This window comes from Brassica napus, chromosome C3, assembly GCF_020379485.1.
Source record: "Brassica napus cultivar Da-Ae chromosome C3, Da-Ae, whole genome shotgun sequence".
Taxonomy (NCBI): Eukaryota; Viridiplantae; Streptophyta; class Magnoliopsida; order Brassicales; family Brassicaceae; genus Brassica; species Brassica napus.
Genome location: NC_063446.1, coordinates 59,053,846 through 59,064,706, shown reverse-complemented (window position 1 = coordinate 59,064,706; position 10,861 = coordinate 59,053,846). Strand labels below are relative to the sequence as shown.

The 10,861-nt window shown below is 35.0% G+C and overlaps 1 pseudogene; it reads right to left on the bottom strand.

The window, feature by feature from the left end:
- Window positions 1-2,811: 2,811 nt before the first annotated feature.
- On the bottom strand, window positions 2,812-8,300 carry LOC125583416 (annotated as a pseudogene).
- Window positions 8,301-10,861: the final 2,561 nt, after the last annotated feature.

Genomic DNA, 10,861 nt, shown 5'->3' with positions numbered 1-10,861 from the left:
CCAGCTATCCCTGTAGCGCCAGTTATGCATCCTAATATGAGAGTCAGCGATCTCATTAACCATGTTTCGAAGGATTGGGATGCTGGTCTTTTGGAGAACTATGTCAATCTTGATGACATACCACTCATAAGGAGTTTGGCCATAAGCTCAACTCATCGTCGTGATACATTTTGCTGGAACTACACAAGGAATTGCCAATACATGGTTAAATCTGGATATTGGGTGGCTCGAAATTTATTAAAGACACATGAGGAAAAGAAAGTATTGGAGCCGAGTATCACGAAGCTTCAAGCCTTTGCTTGGAAGTTAACGGCGCCTAAGAAGATATGTCTTCTTATATGGCAATTGTTAATTGGTTATGTGGCAGTAACGAGAAACTTAGCAAGATGCAATATGAAGTGTGATAACTACTGCCCAAGATGTGGAGAACTAGAAGAATCCGTAACCCATGCCATTTTCGAATGTCCGCCAGCTCTACAAACTTGGTCCTTATCATCAACTCCAACAAGCCCATATATATTTCCAATACCGAGTGTCTACACAAATATGGATTACCTATTCTGGAGGAAAAACAACATTATCGAGCCAGAACAAGACATAGATCCTTATCCCAGGATAATCTGGTATATTTGGAATACTAGCAATGACAAACTCTTCAGGGAGATAGACATAGATCCTTTGGAACTAGTTCGACATGCAGAAAGCGAATGTAAAGCATGGTTTGATGCGAACGAAGTGGTACATCCAGTGGTACAAGATAACATTACTGAAGAACCCCAAGTCATAAGTTTGGGTAATATTTGTTTGTTAGATGGATCTTGGACATCCTCTGCTCACTTTAGTGGATTTGGATGGGTCTGGATGGACAGTGGTGGGAACGTTCAAGTTATGGGGCTAAGAAATTTCCTCGACGCGAATCGGCCTTGCATTCGGAAGTAGAAGCACTGCGGTGGGCAATGGAGAACATGCTTCAACATTCACCATGCCAAACCTTTGGGACAGACTATAGGGAGCTGATTGCAATGATAAAGGAACCTCATGTTTGGCCAAGTTTTGCGACGGAATTGGAGAGGATAGAGACTCTACATGTATGCTTCCCGGATTTCAACATCATTCACGTTCCACGAGAGTGCAATAAGATTTCAGATTTTTTAGCAAATACTGCTAGATCCTTCCATAGGAAATTACTTTTTATTGGTTGTTCTATTCCGGTTTGGTTACCCAGACCACCTCAAGTTTGAGTAATAAAATGGCTTTTTGACGTCAATATATATATATTACTTATTTGCATTCTTTACATATTATTATTTACTTGCGTTCTTTACATATTGTGAAATAATAAAATTATAAAAAATATATTGAATATTTGAGAAGTCAGTAAGTATTACGTAAATATTTAAATTGGTGCATGTATATAAATCAAAATAATCATTGTTATTTATTTACAATCATTTATGGTAAATAATCCAAATATAATTTATCTATTTTATTTAATGTACAATTAAATTTACATGATATTAACATATATATAGTATATTTTTACATGACTATTTATTAAATGAAAGTTACTACTCATATGGTTTTATAATAATTGTATCTTTTTATAAAAAAATTATAAATAATTGATCATAAAATTTCCAATGTGGAACTTTTAGCAATTTTATTAATTTATAGCCGTTTTAAAAATTGAAAATATAACATATACAGAAAATATAAATTTTAATTATATGGATAATGTTATTTTTTATTTGTTTTTGATAATATAAAATTAAACAAACTGATAGAGAATGCACAAAATTTTACTAAATTTTTATTATTCAAGTCATTAATTGTCACATATTAATCGCATTAGGTAATTTCATAACTTTTATTTTAAAAAATGAAGAATATTTTTATGCATTACTAATTAATTACCTGATTAGTTTAATGTAAAATATATTATTTGTTTCCATGAATCAACCTGATTTTCTAAATATTCTAAAATTTATTGATTGATAATTATTTTTTTAAATATTAACATTGATTACAGTCTTTAAACTAGGTAGTAACCCGCGCTTTGCGCGGAATAAGATATATATATCATTGTTGAAATTACATATTATGATTAAGTATAACATAAGGTATACTTTAAGCGAACGTTAGACACAACTAAATGTATGATTCATTTAATTATGATGTTATCGACTCAGTGATTATACGTGATTGTATATATGTGTTCACTGGAGCCAATTACTCGTTTTGATGTTGATTAACTTCCAAAAGATATCGGTAGATCAATAACATATTATAAGCAAGACATTAACTGTGTGAAATAAATAATGTTTAGCTATCGAAATATAAAAAACGTAGTTACAGCATAAAAGTAATTGAAATAAATTCCATCCTCTAAAATACATAATTAGTTTTCAATAAAAAACTAAAAATGACAAAAAAACTTTCATAAGATAATAAATTAAAGTCTTCAATTCTCTTTTTGTAGAATCAAAATGCGTGGAATAGAATCCTGAAAGTGAAATTTTTTTTTAACATCAATACTATTAAAAATACTAATTATGTTAACTATTTATTAAAATATTTTTAAATCATTATAAACTCACGTTGATTCGTAGTACATTATATACGTGATTGTATAAACTCACAATTTCTCCAAATTCCAGCCATCTTTATGATCAATATTGTACGGTGTTTTGTTTTGGGATGGAGATTAAGAGAGGCTTCGGGTTACTCAATATATATTATCCTCTTAATTTTAGGCTTATACTTTCTCAGTTTTGTTAATTAGGAAAGAACTTAGTAAATGGTAGGCTAAAATATCCTAAATCTATATTATAAGTAATGTACACTGAGTTTTGACTTTTTTTTTATTACTTATTGAAAATTTGGAAACCAAGCATATACAAACCGGACATAATAATCTACAATAAATTCAACGTCTAAGATTTCATGTTTATGTTGATAAATAATTGGGCACGTCATATTAGCTCTAACTAAAAACACCACGTGAATACAACATCTAAATGGTCCAGTTCGTCCCATGTTCAATACATAATCATATTCGGACAACAGATAACAAAATTGATTCCTTATTGTGATCATACAAAAAGAAAGCTGGACACATACATGTGATTATACACAAAAACGCGATTTTTTGGTACTATCTGAAGATACATATCATCATACACAAAAATGTGGTCAAGGTTGGAATAATTAGAGGTTGCCTTATGTTTCTTGTGGCTAGCTCTATGGCCACCTAAAGCCTGAAAAGAAGAGAAGGTCCAGTCACATGTTTTGCACTGATAAACGTAGCTGTCAGTTTTACCACCACCGTTAGATGAAGAAGTCTCTAGGAACCTCCTGCTGCTAAATTTATATGTGTTATTGTTGTTGTTTCGTGGTTAGGTATCTTGAGATGTGGAAGAGAGTGGCCTTGGGAAAGGACGATCAAACAACTGGCTATGTCTAGGTCTTCCTCGTCTTCTTCGGCTTTCAATGTTGTTGGGTTGTTGTTAGAAGACCAAGAGGCTGACGGAGATGAAGACGTGATCACACCATCCTTCTTGTGGTTCTCCACATTATTGCCTAAGGCGTTTTCTTTGGAATCAAGATAAGTGTATTCCTCTATAACGTCGCGTGCGGGGCAAGAAACTATAGGAGGAGAGATAGAGAAAGGAACACGTGATTGTGGACGTTGTCGCTTTGTCCACTTCCCAGGATCAGTGATTGCTCCTTTGAGGTTGCTATCAGCTCTTCGAACGCTTCCATCAAGATAAAGAGATAAAGGTTAACACAAGATAAGAGGATTTTTTGTTAGTGTTGATCATGGATCTATGATTATATTTACAACCGAGATTATATGATGTATTCGAAGCTGAATGAAAATAACTAAAAAACGTCGTTGAGAAAATTGTGTACATCGAAGATATGTCAGAAGGAAAGTCATCGAGATTATTATTATAGTTATGTTAAAGGAAAGTCATGTTTGCATTAAACTCAGTTTTTTTGCGAGAACCGTTCTCTGCGTGACACGTACGCGTTTTGGTAAATAAAATCTTCTCATAAAGCCACGTCAGACACCTTGCCAATACACCATTAAGGAAAATTTTAAAAATGCTTATCCTTTAATATATAGGGGATGTCAACACCACAACTACCCTCTTCTAATCTCCTGATCTCCTCTTCTTCGGGAAGGTGATAAATTGAAGGAAAGGAGAGGGAGAATTTGTATTTGAAATCACATCTACTGTTTGGTATGGTGTCACATCCTATGTTGCATGGAAGCGTGTCCTAAGCCATGGTTCCTGGTTCGGAAGCGGAAGCGGGATCAGAAGCGTGTCGGAATTGTGGTTTCAAAAAAAATCAGATTTGGAAGCGTATTGGAACCAATGATTTCTAGTTGGAAGCGTGTAAATCCAATAATGGAATCGTAATTTTTTTTTTTTTTTAAATGTGTTTAACTTTTATTTCCTTAACTGAAAACCCTAATTAAAAAAAGTGGAGATCCAAAAGACTACGACGATGAGTCGTCATTCTCATCTCTTTTATACTTCATTGTTGCTATCTTTCTTCTTCTCTGTACTAAGACCAAACAATCGATCAAGGTAATTTTCTTTGGACTTTTATTTCTTTGTCAATTGTTATATTCTTCTTCTTTTTTAAAGAAACCTGAGACTTTGTAGCTTTTTATGTATGCTTCGATGATTAGATGGTTAGTATTGGTTGAAAGTTGAAACTAAAACTGAATTTGGATTGTGAATCTAAGGTTAAACTCTTTTATTAATATTAAACAAGTGCAAATAATGTTTTTTTTGGTGTTTCCTTGCGTAGAGCCGTAGAGTAGAGCTACCATGTCTGATCATTGATTCATTATGACAATTTTTCTTTTCATATGAACTCATCTGATAATGATGATGTGGATGGCAAAGCATCCTTATGGATTTATGTGAACAAGATTGAAAAGATAGCAGGAGGGGAATCATGGAGGTTTGAATGCAAATATTTCAATACAACGTACGTTGGATCTCATACTAGAGTTGTGACTCATCTTTTACAAGAGGGAGTCAAGGGAATCAAAAGATGCTTGAAAGTTACTCCACAAAAAAGAGATAACATGAAGAAATTGGTTAATGATTGCAAGGAGATGATAAAACATGCAGCTCCTACGCCAGTTCCATTACCTTCATCGTCAAGAAAGACATTTGCTTCTTCTCTTGACTGTGACATGAGCTACAAATTTCCTGATACAAATGAGGCTGATTCAAAGAAGAGAAAAGGAATGGGTTCAGCTTTGGAAAAGGCATTTAACAATCAGGCTAGGGAGCAGTGTGATGGTGAAATATTTAAAATGTTCTGTACAAGCGGGTTGTCTTTTAACGTTGCAAAAAATCCTCATTATCACAACTCATTTGTGCGTGCATCACAAATTCCAGGATATGTTCCTCCTGGTTATAATGCTTTGAGGACCACACTTCTCCAAAAAGAAAGAAAGAACCTTGAAGTGCACTTGCAGCCTTTGAAGGATTCATGGAAACATAAAGAGTTAGCATATGTAGTGATGGCTGGTCTGATCCTCATCGAAGACCTATCTTAAATTTGATTGCTGCAAATGAGAGTGGTCTAATGATGTTAAGAGCAATCAACACTCAAGGTGAAACAAAAACTGGTGAGGTGATTGAAGAAATGATCATAGAATGCATTAAAGAGGTTGGACATGAGAATGTGGTTCAAGTACTCACAAACAATGCTTCAGATTGTGTAAAAGCTGGTGCACTTATTTCAGCTAAGTTTCCTACTATCTTCGGACACAATGTGTGGTTCATACTTTGAATCTTGCACTCAAGAACATATGTGCACCAGTTTATAATACAAGAAACAATGCAGATGTATATGATGCTTGTTATTGGATAAAGTCTATCAGTGAGGATGTTACTTGGATCAAGAACTTCATTATGAACCATGAAATGAGGCTTGTCATGTTCACAGAGCATTGTGATCTTAAGCTCCTTACAATTGCTTCTACAAGGTTTGTGTTCTCTGTTGTTAAGTTCAATTTTAATTAGATTATTAAAAAAAAAATTATTAAGTTTTTTTTACAGGTTCGCTTCAGCAGTTGTGATGCTTAAGAGATTCAAGAAAATAAAAACCGGGTTACAACAAATTGTGACCAGTCCTAAGTGGGATGATTATAAAGATGATGATGTAGAAAGAGCATCAGCAGTGAAGAAAAAAATATTAGATGAGATGTTCTGGGATGAGATTGAATATGCTTTGTCTTTCACTTTGCCGATATATAATGTGATTAGAGCTGCTGATACTGCTAAGCCTTCACTTCATCTGGTTTATGAATGGTGGGAAAGCATGAAGAGACTATGAAAAAGGCTATCTCTAGAAAGGAAAGGAAAGAACTTGAAGATGACTCAATTTTGTTGGAATGATGTGCAGTCTATTTTAACATATCGTTGGAGTAAGAGTAACACTCCTCTCCATTGTATGACACATTCTCTAAATCCCAAGTAAGTTATAAATTTATTCTAGATTTAGTATTTATGCATAAAATCTTCGTCTCTTATCTAGAAGGAGTTCGGCTTGTAAAGAAGGTCCTAACAAGATGTGGGATGTTGGAGGTGACCAATTTGATTCTTTAGATGAGCTTAATATATGAAGACTTGAGTTTGAAGATTTTTCCCTTGATGAACCAGAACTAGAGGTTGTTGTGTTTGATGGAGAAGATGATAATTGATGAAAACTTCCCGAGGAGTCGGCACTCTAAGTTGGTAAAGGGGATAAACCGTGCTGCTATGAAACCGTAAAGCTTCAAAGACAAGGGATGTGGAGTGAATGGCCGCACGAAGGATGCAGAAGGCCTCCGATATTCCAACTCAATGCCCTGGGATATGACGCACCTAGACGACAATGAGGATGATTCCCTGGATATGACGCACCAGGACGAATCGGTTTGATCCCTTGGATATGACGGACCAAGACGGATCGAAAAGATCAATGGATATTACACACCATTGAAAGAAAAGTGAGAATCACTCTCAAGGTTCCAAAAATAATCACTCAAAACTTATCTTATTTCAATAGAGATTACAACTTATTTATAGGAAACTAAACTTGTTGAGAAAACTAGATAGTTAATACATAGGAAATCACAAAATAGTGCATGGAGGAGAGAGAATGTTCTTGGAACAAGCAATCCTTGCATGCAGGAGAGAAAAGCTTTCCATGCAATTTAGTTTGTGATTTTCGTCACTTTCCTTGGACAACAAAGAAACCACTTGATTTTGATTCTTCTTGGGCTTGTATCTTCATAAAAATGGGCTGGACATGTTACCTAACATCATGGGTTGATTTCTGATTATTTTTCATGTCCAAAACTTCATAAATCTGCCCAAGATCACATCATACTCATCCTCTTCAAAAAGATTTGTCCTCAAATTTTGCTTTCCGAAGAAAGAAAACTTGTACACAAACTTTCCAAAGATCCAGCAGATCTGTAGAACATAAATAATAAAACTCTTTTTTTTTCTTTTTTTTTTGTAGAAGATGGAAAGAAGAGAATGGTGATAACAGAAGTGAATACCAAACTCAGAGTGTTGCTCTGATACCAAATGATAAAAACCTCCCAAGGAATACACTCTGAAATTGGTAAGGGATATTCCAACTCAATGTCCTAGGATATGACGCACCTAGACGACAATGAGGATGATTCCCTGGATATGACGCACCAGGATGAATCGGTTTGATCCCTTGGATATGACGCACCAAGACGGATCGAAAAGATCAATGGATATTACACACATTGAAAGAAAAGTGAGAATCACCCTCAAGATTCCAAAAATAATCACTCAAAACTTATCTTATTTCAATAGAGATTACAACTTATTTATAGGAAACTAAACTTGTTGAGAAAGCTAGATAATTAATACATAGAAAATCACAAAATAGTGCATGGATGAGGGAGAAGGTTCTTGGAACAAGCAATCCTTGCATGCAGGAGAGAGAAGCTTTCCATGCAATTTAGTTTGTGATTTTCGTCACTTTCCTTGGACAGCAAAGAAACCACTTGATTTTGATTCTTCTTGGGATTGTAACTTCATAAAAATGAGCTGGACATGTTACCTAACATCATGGGTTGATTTCTGATTATTTTTCATGTCCAAAACTTCATAAATCTGCCCAAGATCACATCAATAATGAGTGAAACAATTGATCTTTGACATTGAATATTTTTATTTTTAGTTTAACTGCTTAATATTTAAGACTTTGTTGGATTTTTGTGGTTTAGACACTTTTAATTTTCAGAATTTTATTTTATATTTGGGTTTACATTATATATATATTTATTTATTTATTTATTTATTTACATATGCTTCCAACACGATTCCGCTTCATATTTTTTTAAAAAATTCGCGTTTACGCTTCCATACAATTCCGCTTCCGAGTATCCGCTTTCGTTTCCACGCAAGGTCACATCTTTTTGACTATTATTTTAGTCAATTCTCAGTTTTTTTCCTGTGCGTGCAAAAACCCCAATATTTTATAATTTAACATTTTTAGTTTTTGGAATTTCTTAATTTTTACTAGCGAATGTCTGCTTCACGTTACTTTAATTTATTTGTACGATTTGGCGTCAAATGAAATGGGCCGAATAATAGGCCGAGGCACAAGTATAATTCAAATCTCTGTATATTAAAAGAGAATCATTACAATTTTTTTAGGTTGTCACGTATCATCACCACAATAATTCTTAAAATTTTTAAAGAAATAGGTTGGTCCATCTAAATATATAATAAACTTTTTATTAAACTAACCATAAATTAATTATTAATGTTCTCAAATATTTTCTTAAATAAAAACTACGGAATTTCCTAATGTGGTTAGAGTATATATGACAATTAATGATTTAAATAATGAAGATTTGATACAAATTAGTGCATTCTCTATCATTTTTGTTTAACTTTAAATTATTAAAATATAAATTAAAATGTCACACTAACCATATAATAAAAATTTAGATTTTTCCGTATATATTATATTTTGAATTTTTTAAAAAGTCTCACATTAAAATTTTTATGATCTATGTTTTAATTTTTTTTTATGACAAGAAACAAATGATTACCTAATCATATAAGTAAGAAGTGTTATTTAATAAATATCAAGATTAAAAGATATTAATATATTACCTAATCATATAAGTAAGAAGTGTTATTTAATATATATATATATATATATATATATATATATCTTTTTAAATTAAACTATATACCATAAAAATACATAAATATTTTAATTTTGAAATTTGCTTTGAACAATTCTTTTTGATAAAAGTTTTGAACAAATAGTGACAACTTAATATTTCAATTTTAAATTTTGTATTGAAATGATAAATTATTAAAACTTTTAAACATCACACAATGAAAATTGTGTTATTAGTGATTTAAAGTTTTTGTTATAAAATATACAAATAATCAAAAAAAAAAATCATGGCGATGGCAGAGGGCGACGGCGATATCGAAGGCGACAAAACCCTAATCGAGATTTCCCCAGTGGCCGCGAGCGATCCACCACTGTCTCCGAAGGCGGGTCTCCCTCTTTCGACAGAACCAGTGGCTGTCCGAAGTCGTATGTTCAGAAGGTGTGTGACGATTCGGTCATCGAGGAAGAAGTTCAGGTGGAGATTGAGGTTCGAGATGGTGTTGCTGAAATCAAAATCCCTGAGGAGGTGTTTGAGGACGCTGTGCCATTGTGGGAGAGCTTTCTCGTGGGCTACTTTATGGGGGACCGTCCTCATGTGGGCTCCATACACTCTACGGTTAACCGTATTTGGAACTCTCCGGTTAACCGTATTTGGAACTCTCCGGGCAGCGCATCGAAGATTGATGTCCAGTTCATCAGCAAGAGAACAGTTCTGTTCAGGGTTGAGAATGCTCAGATGAGGGCTCGCGTTCTGAAGCGTCGCTACTGGTACGTTGCGGATGTGCCCTTGGCAGTGTGTGTGTGGAACCCGGAGACAGCGCAGTCCCCTCCGGACCTTACAGCTATGCCTCTCTGGGTAGGTTTCAAAGGTGTTCCTGGATATCTTTACTCACAGAAAGGACTCAGCTTTCTGTCTCATGCAGCGGGGAAATTCGTAAAGCTTCACCCATAGACGGAGCGATGCACAAGACTTGATGTTGCAAGAGTCCTGGTGGAAGTGAATCTGCACAAACCGCTGGTTCACAAGCTCAGTTTCAAGGACAGAGATGGCAGTGATGTCTCCGTTGAGATTGATTACCCCTGGCTACCTCCACACTGCAACCTTTGTCATGGTTGGGGGCATGTGGAAAAGGAGTGCACCGTGGTGTCGTCAGTAAAGATTCTGAAGAGGTCCCAAGATGTGCTGGAGCATAGAGAGGGGGTAGTTGAGGTCGCGGAGAAAGTAGTTGCTACCGGGAAATAGGCTGTCTTGGATTTAATCCAGGAGTTGGAGAACACGAAAGCAATAAGCTCTGGCGGCAACATTAGTGGTTGTGTGAGTGAGTCGGGTGGTAATGGGAAGAAAGTTATGAATGGCAAAGAGATAAGTAAAGTGGGCGTGGAAAAACAATGGAAAAATGTAGCCCATCGAGGTCGAAGCTGTTCCCCCATTGGAAACCAAATGAGCTCTCAAGGCAGGAGGAACTCAGCTTCCTCGTCAAATGGATTTTCTGTACTACAAGATTTGCGCGAGGAAGGTGAAATAATGGAGGAAGGGGAATGTGAGGTGGTTGAAGAGACAGAGAAAGTCTGTGGAGAAGTGGAGGAAGATCTGGAGGAAGCTAGAATACTTAAAGGGAACAAGCAGATGGAATTGGGTAGCAAGGTGGCTACACTTTGGATT